This window comes from Elephantulus edwardii, unplaced genomic scaffold (assembly GCF_000299155.1).
Source record: "Elephantulus edwardii isolate Elephantulus edwardi_28Jun2011 unplaced genomic scaffold, EleEdw1.0 scaffold00038, whole genome shotgun sequence".
NCBI lineage: Eukaryota > Metazoa > Chordata > Mammalia > Macroscelidea > Macroscelididae > Elephantulus > Elephantulus edwardii.
In genome coordinates this window covers 16,319,806-16,326,382 of record NW_006399788.1, presented here as the reverse complement: position 1 = coordinate 16,326,382, position 6,577 = coordinate 16,319,806, and the positions used below count along the sequence as shown (strand labels likewise).

The following is a 6,577-nucleotide window of genomic DNA, read 5'->3' as shown; positions in this document are numbered from 1 at the left end:
TTAAAAGCTTACAGGCTTTGGCCACTTGACTACTGTAATGGTTGAGGTATAATGAGCAGATATATGATACTTAGTCAATCCCTGAGACCCAAATCTTTAATTAAACTAGATAACCCGTGACTATTTTCAGCAAATCATTAAGGACATGGCCAAGCTCTTCTGTGCAAGCCAGAGGGCAACAGAGCCCCTAGCTGGTCCTGCCTGCTTGTTGTAAACTTACTTCACCTGCACTGTTTCTAAGGGCAGACTGCTGTTCCTGGGCTTGCTGGAACTTTCCACTTGGCTGGTTTAATGGTCAGAAAGAAGTCCAGTGAGGTCTGAACTTGTGTCATGATGCAAAATAGAGTTATGACTACTGCTTATGACAAAGTTCAGCCTTCCACAAACCAAGTACTTTAGAAGCTTTGGTACAGTAACTGCTACTGATCTCCCTCTCTGGAGATTGGCTTTCATATAATAATTGTTTTTGTCTTTGTCCTTTTAAATCTTAATGAAAAGGTCTCTGTGGAGTGTTACTGGGTCTGAGGGCTTTTCCCTAGCACACAATGGAGCAGAAGGCCAAACCTGCTGCAGATCACCAGCCTCACGTGTGTTCTCTGAGCACCAGGCCTTTATTGACATGCGTAAGGACACATTTAAACAGGCCATACATTCAAAGAAAGATAAAAAAACCTCCTGCACTCAAAGAGTTTGCCGTCTGACTGGGAAGGTGAGATGCAAGAGTTAAGATGCATAAAGCATCACGGACAGTAAAAGAAGTTGCCCTTGAATCGATCTCAGCTCTCATGTCAGAATGCAGCTGCGCCCTGAGAGTTTAAAATCAGAGGCACTTTTGTCGTGTGTAAATGGAACAGAAAGAAGTCGAGTCTTAACTCTATTAAAAAAACCTTGGCTTGGATCTGGAATTTGTGTTGGATTTTTTAAAGCTGCCTGTCCAAACAGCAGTTCTTGGTACTGATCTGGTCATCTACTCTGAGCCCAGGATTCCCATCCTGTGAGGCCCAGCAGGACATCACAATCTATTTCCAAACGGATTTTTCCATTAACATCGAACAGATAAAATATGTGAGAGCTTGGGCTTGAGAAGTCTTGCTTCACAGCATTATCAATAGATCTTTGCAATGGATCTCCAGAAAGAGACATGTTTGAGGAAGCAATTTTTTGTAACAGGTAACCAGAAAAGCTTGTCTTATTGCTGTCTTGGGATCACTGTAAATCAACTGAATGGTGTGTACCTTTGACTAATCATGTAATCCCACTTATGTGTTAGGCACCCATGGCTGCCATATTCTTGCCTCTAGATATACGGCTGTCAAGGTCCCTGATAATCGTGTAGCCAATTACGAACATTTACTTCCTGCTCCAATGATATAAGGATGTACCACTCTCCTTGTTCTGGTGGATGGGCCCTTTCACTCTGTGACATCTGACATTATCCCAGTCTGGTCTGTCTCTTTTCCTCAATAAACCTCTTTTGCTTTTGTTTAAGCAAACAATGATGTTGTTTCAGTACAGTATTTGTGGGTGGTGTTTTTTTTTTTTAAATTCTTTCTGTGTTTTACTCATGTACACTGAGTTGCGTGTGTGTGTGTGTGTGTGTGTGTGTGTGTGTGTGTTTCTCCCATCAACTCCATGATTTCCCCTTCCTGGCATCTAGTCCTCCTGGCCGCTCCCTTCCCCCCTTTGTATATCTGTGCCTATCTCACTGGTTATTCTTCTGTTTTTACAGTACTGGTCTTATACTGTATTTGTTCTTATGTGGCCCCTGAGTGAGTTCACTCAACATAATGCTCTGTAGCCTCTCCCATTCAGAATCATTGCTCCTGAGTCCTGCATAGTGTTCCACTATGTGGATGTACCACAGTTTTTCAATCCATTCATTTGCTGATAGACTTTTGGGCTGTTTCCTTGATCTTGCTGTTGTGAAGAATGCTGCTATGGGCATTAGTAAAAATCTCCATTGATATCTCAGTTCTGCTATCGTGAACGATGCTGCTATGCACATCAGTGTAAAAATCTCCATTTGTATCTCAGTTCTGCTTTCCGTGGGGTATTCCTAGCAGTGGTATTTCTGTGTTCAGCTTTCTGAGCACACAACAAACTGCTTTCCAGAGCGGTTGTACCATTTTACTTCTGGTCTCATTCATTGATGTTATCCTTTCCTGGTAGTGCACTTCTGGCTGTATTTGTCAGCCTCTTTAAACAATAAGCTAGGTCTTCTAAGTTTTGTCCCATTTTGTCTATTACAGTCTTTATGGCTTTGGGCTTTACTCCCAGGTCTCTGATCCACCTTGAGTCGATTTTTTGTGTATGGTGTGAGACGTGGATCCTGTTTTGGCTTTCTGCAGGTTTTGCAGAAAAACCTGTCCAGTTTTTTTTTTTTTTCTGTCCAGTTTTGCCAGCACCATTTGCTGAAGAGGTTGTCGTTTCCCTATTTGATAGGTTTTATATCCTTGTTGAATATCAGTTGACCATAGTTAGCTAGACCTATTTTTGGGTTCTCAATTCTGTTCCATTGGTCTGTGTTCCTGTCATTGTACCAGTGTCATGTTGTTTTGGTTACTACTGCTGTGAGGTAGGTTTTGAGGTCAGGGAGTGCTATGCCTCCCACTTAATTTTTTTTTTTTCAGAAGTGATTTGCTTAGGCAGATCTCTTCTTTCCAAATGAACTTGCCTATTACCTTTTCTATCTCTTTCAAATGAATTTGGTGTTTGTATTGAGACTGCATTTGAATATGTAGATTGCTTTTGGTAGGATTGTCATTTTCACTATATTTAGTCTTGGGACCAGTCCTTGGAGAAGGACATCAAGCTTGAAAGTGTGGAAGGATAGTGCAGGAGAAGAGCCTGGATAAGATGGATTGAGACAGTGGTTGGGGTACTAGGGGTATGTGTGTTTGAGACAGTGAGACTGGCTCAGGATAGGACAGAATTCAGAGCTATTGTGCTTAGGTTTGCCTATGAGTTGCAGGCCACTCAATGGCATATAACAAGAACAACAACAAGGACAATTTTTCCATTTACACTTTATAACAGTATTTAATGGTTGATTTTTTTTTCAAAGTATATTTCCAGGTCTTCTTTTTAAATTGCTCTTGACTGGATTTGAACCCTCAAACTTTCTGTTAGCAGGGAAGCACGTTATATAACTCTTTCTGAAATCTTGGGACAAGAAAAGCGCTATAGTACACAGGTCTGGAAAGGCATGTTAGATGAGACGTAGAAAGATCCTGAATCACCAAGGTTTTGTACTTTACCTAGACAGAGGGAAGACACTGAGAGTTTTTAGCAGGGAAGTGATACACTTGCCTGCTAAGAATATTTAGAAACAAGAATTTGTCCATATTAGTTTCAGTGCTTTACACAGTAGAGGAATTACACTATTGGCTAAAGTACCTGCCAGAGGTAGTGTTGTTATGTGCTGTCAAGTTGCCTGCGACTCATAGCGACCCTATATACAATAGCTCTGAAACTTGCCCTGTCCTGAGTCAGTCTCACTGATTCTGATACACCTACTTTCATTGCCCTAGGTACCGTATTTATCCATCTCATCCAGGGTCTTCCTCTCCTGCATTGTCCCTCCACCTTTCTGAGCATGATGTCCTTCTCCAAGGGTCAGTCCTTCCAAGGAAGTGCTGTTGTTGTTGTTGTTTGGTGCCATCGATTTGTAGACAACTCATAGCGACCCTATGAACGAACAGCCTGAGCACTGTTCGTACATAGAGTTTACGGAGGCAAGCCATTTTGGAAGTGGATGCCGCTCCTGCTTCCAGGCTTGATTTAGTCGGGAAGTTCCAGTCAACACTGTCCACCGTGGGTACCCATTACCACGACTGGCACGTCACTGTCACAGTCAGGGAATGTTAAATTAGAGGAGACATGAAATATTGGTCTTAAAAACAAGAACATGTCAGTGTAGGTGTTCATCTGTCTTTATGTGACTTTTTCTATATGGATGTAGCCTCAGAATTCTGCTAGAAATAGACATACAAATAGTTAATCAACTGCACTGAAAGCCTTCCATTTTCTCAGCAAATAGTGTCACGTGAAAAAAAAATTTCCACATTGCTTGACATTTCCTATACCTAGATCAATTTCAATCTCTCCTTTGCCACAACACAGGGTGAGTCTATGCCTGACACAAAGGGCCTTCTTCCTCCCTCTCCCCTGCCTCCCATTAAAGGTTGTGGGCTTACAGCTCACAGATTGTCATTGTGCAAAATTGCATTGTTGCTCATGTAAGATGACTGTCTCCCCAAAGCTATTTCATGGCTCTGGAAGAGAAAAATAGAAAAGTTTTTTTTCACCCCCTGAGGGGGAAAAATTACATCTTAGTCCTTTTCAAAATAAGTATGTCTAATTTTTTTACATCAGTTAGATGTTATTTTCTGAGCGATGACTCAATGTGCAGAATATAACCAATATTATTGATTTGGACATATAGAAACTGATGAATGGGTATGTGGTCTGCTGTGCACATGTGCACATTTTCGTCGAAATAAAAATCACAAGACATTTCCTTAGAACACTGCCTTCCCCCTCTTCCAAGTCCTCAGCCTTGCCTCTGCCAGTAACACACTCTAATCACTCAGAAGTTACAGCTCTCTGTATCATGGTTACAATCAAAGAAAATTTGCCAGCACCCACACATGCTGGCCCCATCACAATTCTTAGCAAAATGTGTCTGTCTGAATCACATGAACAAGATGCCTTTAAAAAAAAAAAGTGAAGCTACATGACCAGTTATGATAATACAATTGTTTCTCTGAGGGATAGGTAGATGATTAACCTCTTGTGCTGTGTATAACAGAGTGAGTGAAGAATTCCAAGAGAGGAACTTCTTTAGAGTGACTACCTGGCATTTAACAAAACTTTGCCTTTTTCTGTGACTTTGCCCACCAGTGTTATTCCAGCCAGGCCCCAGGAGTTCAGGCTCTTCTCCTAATGACAGATACCACTAAATGAGAACATGTTGCCTCCTGAGGAGGAACATCTGTATTCCGGGCTGCCATGCGGCCTCCACTGGGGCTGCATCCAGGACCTGAATGTTTTATTGAACCATTAATAGTGAATTTTCTGCTTGAATTCCCTGCTGCTTGGAGACAAAAGGCACCAGAGGGCTCTGAGTCAGGGCTCAGGGTTGGTGGGGGGAAATGCTCCTATTTGCATTCTGTAGCTTCCTGAATGTCACATACTTCAAGAATACACACTAACAACCCCTTCCTACCAACAACCCTGTACACTGTTGTTCATCCACTCGACAAACATCTTCCGAGGGCCAGGCACTGTGCAAGGCCCTGGGAGTAGAGACTAGAATGGGACAAAATCCCTGCATGCAACATGCCATAGCCCTTGAAACTTGAAAAGTGCATTTAGGATTAGCACAAAGCAATATGTCCCCAGTGTGAATAGGTTTCAGAAGGTTGTTCTTTTTTTTTTTTAACTTAATTCACTGCATTTGTTATACAAAATCCACTATGTGGTGGCCACAGCTGGAGCCTGAGCCCTCTACACAGAGACTCTGGTGTGAGTCTTTACAAGATGGTCAGTGAATTCCTGGCAGGGAGAGTTGGTGAACACAGTCTCTTTCCAGAGATCTGGGGTCAAGTAGCTGTAGGTCTTGGAGATGGCATCAAAGGGGGCCTTGGTGAAGTTGTCCAGGGTAGCTGTGCAGCCCCTGGCTGAGGTGTAACAGTCGTCAATTCCAGCCATCAGCAGCAGCTTCTTGGGCACAGGGGCCGAGATGATTCCAGAGCCTCGGGGTGCAGGGATCAGACTCACCGACACAGAGCCACAACGCCCAGTCACCTTGCAGGGAACAGTGTGAGGCTTGCCAATCTTGTTCCCCCAGTGGTCACGCTGCACAGGGACAATGGAGAGCTTGGCTAGGCTAATGGCCCCACCGATGGCAGTAGCCACCTCCTTGGAGCACTTGATGCCCAAGCCAACATGACCATTATAGTCTCCAATAGCGACGAAGGCTTTGAACCTGGTCTGCTGGCCAGCACATGTCTGCTTCTGCACAGACATGATTTTCAAGCCCTCATTCTTGAGGGACATCCCAGGAAAAAGTCAGTGATCTCAGACTCCTTGGGGCAATGAGAAGAGATAAATCTCCTCCAAGGATTTGATCTTCATATCTTTGACCAGACGTCCCAGTTTGGTGATGGGGAGCCACTCCTTGTCCTCCCCTTTGCCTTTTCGAGCTCTGCGACCCCTCCCACAGCCCCATCCAGTGTCCCAGCCCGACCCCCCGCAGACTGCTGCTGAAGCCTCCATGGAAACCACCGTGGCTCCCATCCCAGGGCCCCGGGGCCCCTGGGCCCTCCCGCTGCACCGGCGTCATACACTTTTTGGTGTTTTCTTGGAGAAGCAGCAGAAGGTTTTAAATTAATGACTAACTGATTCAAAAGAGGGTAGTAGAGAGGAGGTCAGATGATTGCAATGGCATAAAATATTATGTATATATGTACACAGATGGGTAGGGGCAAGTGGGAAGGAAGCAAGTGACATGGCTTTTCTTTGCTTCAAAATTTTACTTTATGTTGTTTCAGTAATATTTATATAGCAAAATAAG

At 43.6% G+C, this 6,577-nt stretch overlaps 1 pseudogene; it reads right to left on the bottom strand.

Moving 5' to 3' along the window:
- Positions 1–5,475: 5,475 nt before the first annotated feature.
- Positions 5,476–6,346, bottom strand: LOC102851374 (annotated as a pseudogene).
- Between the last annotated feature and the right edge of the window lie 231 nt (positions 6,347–6,577).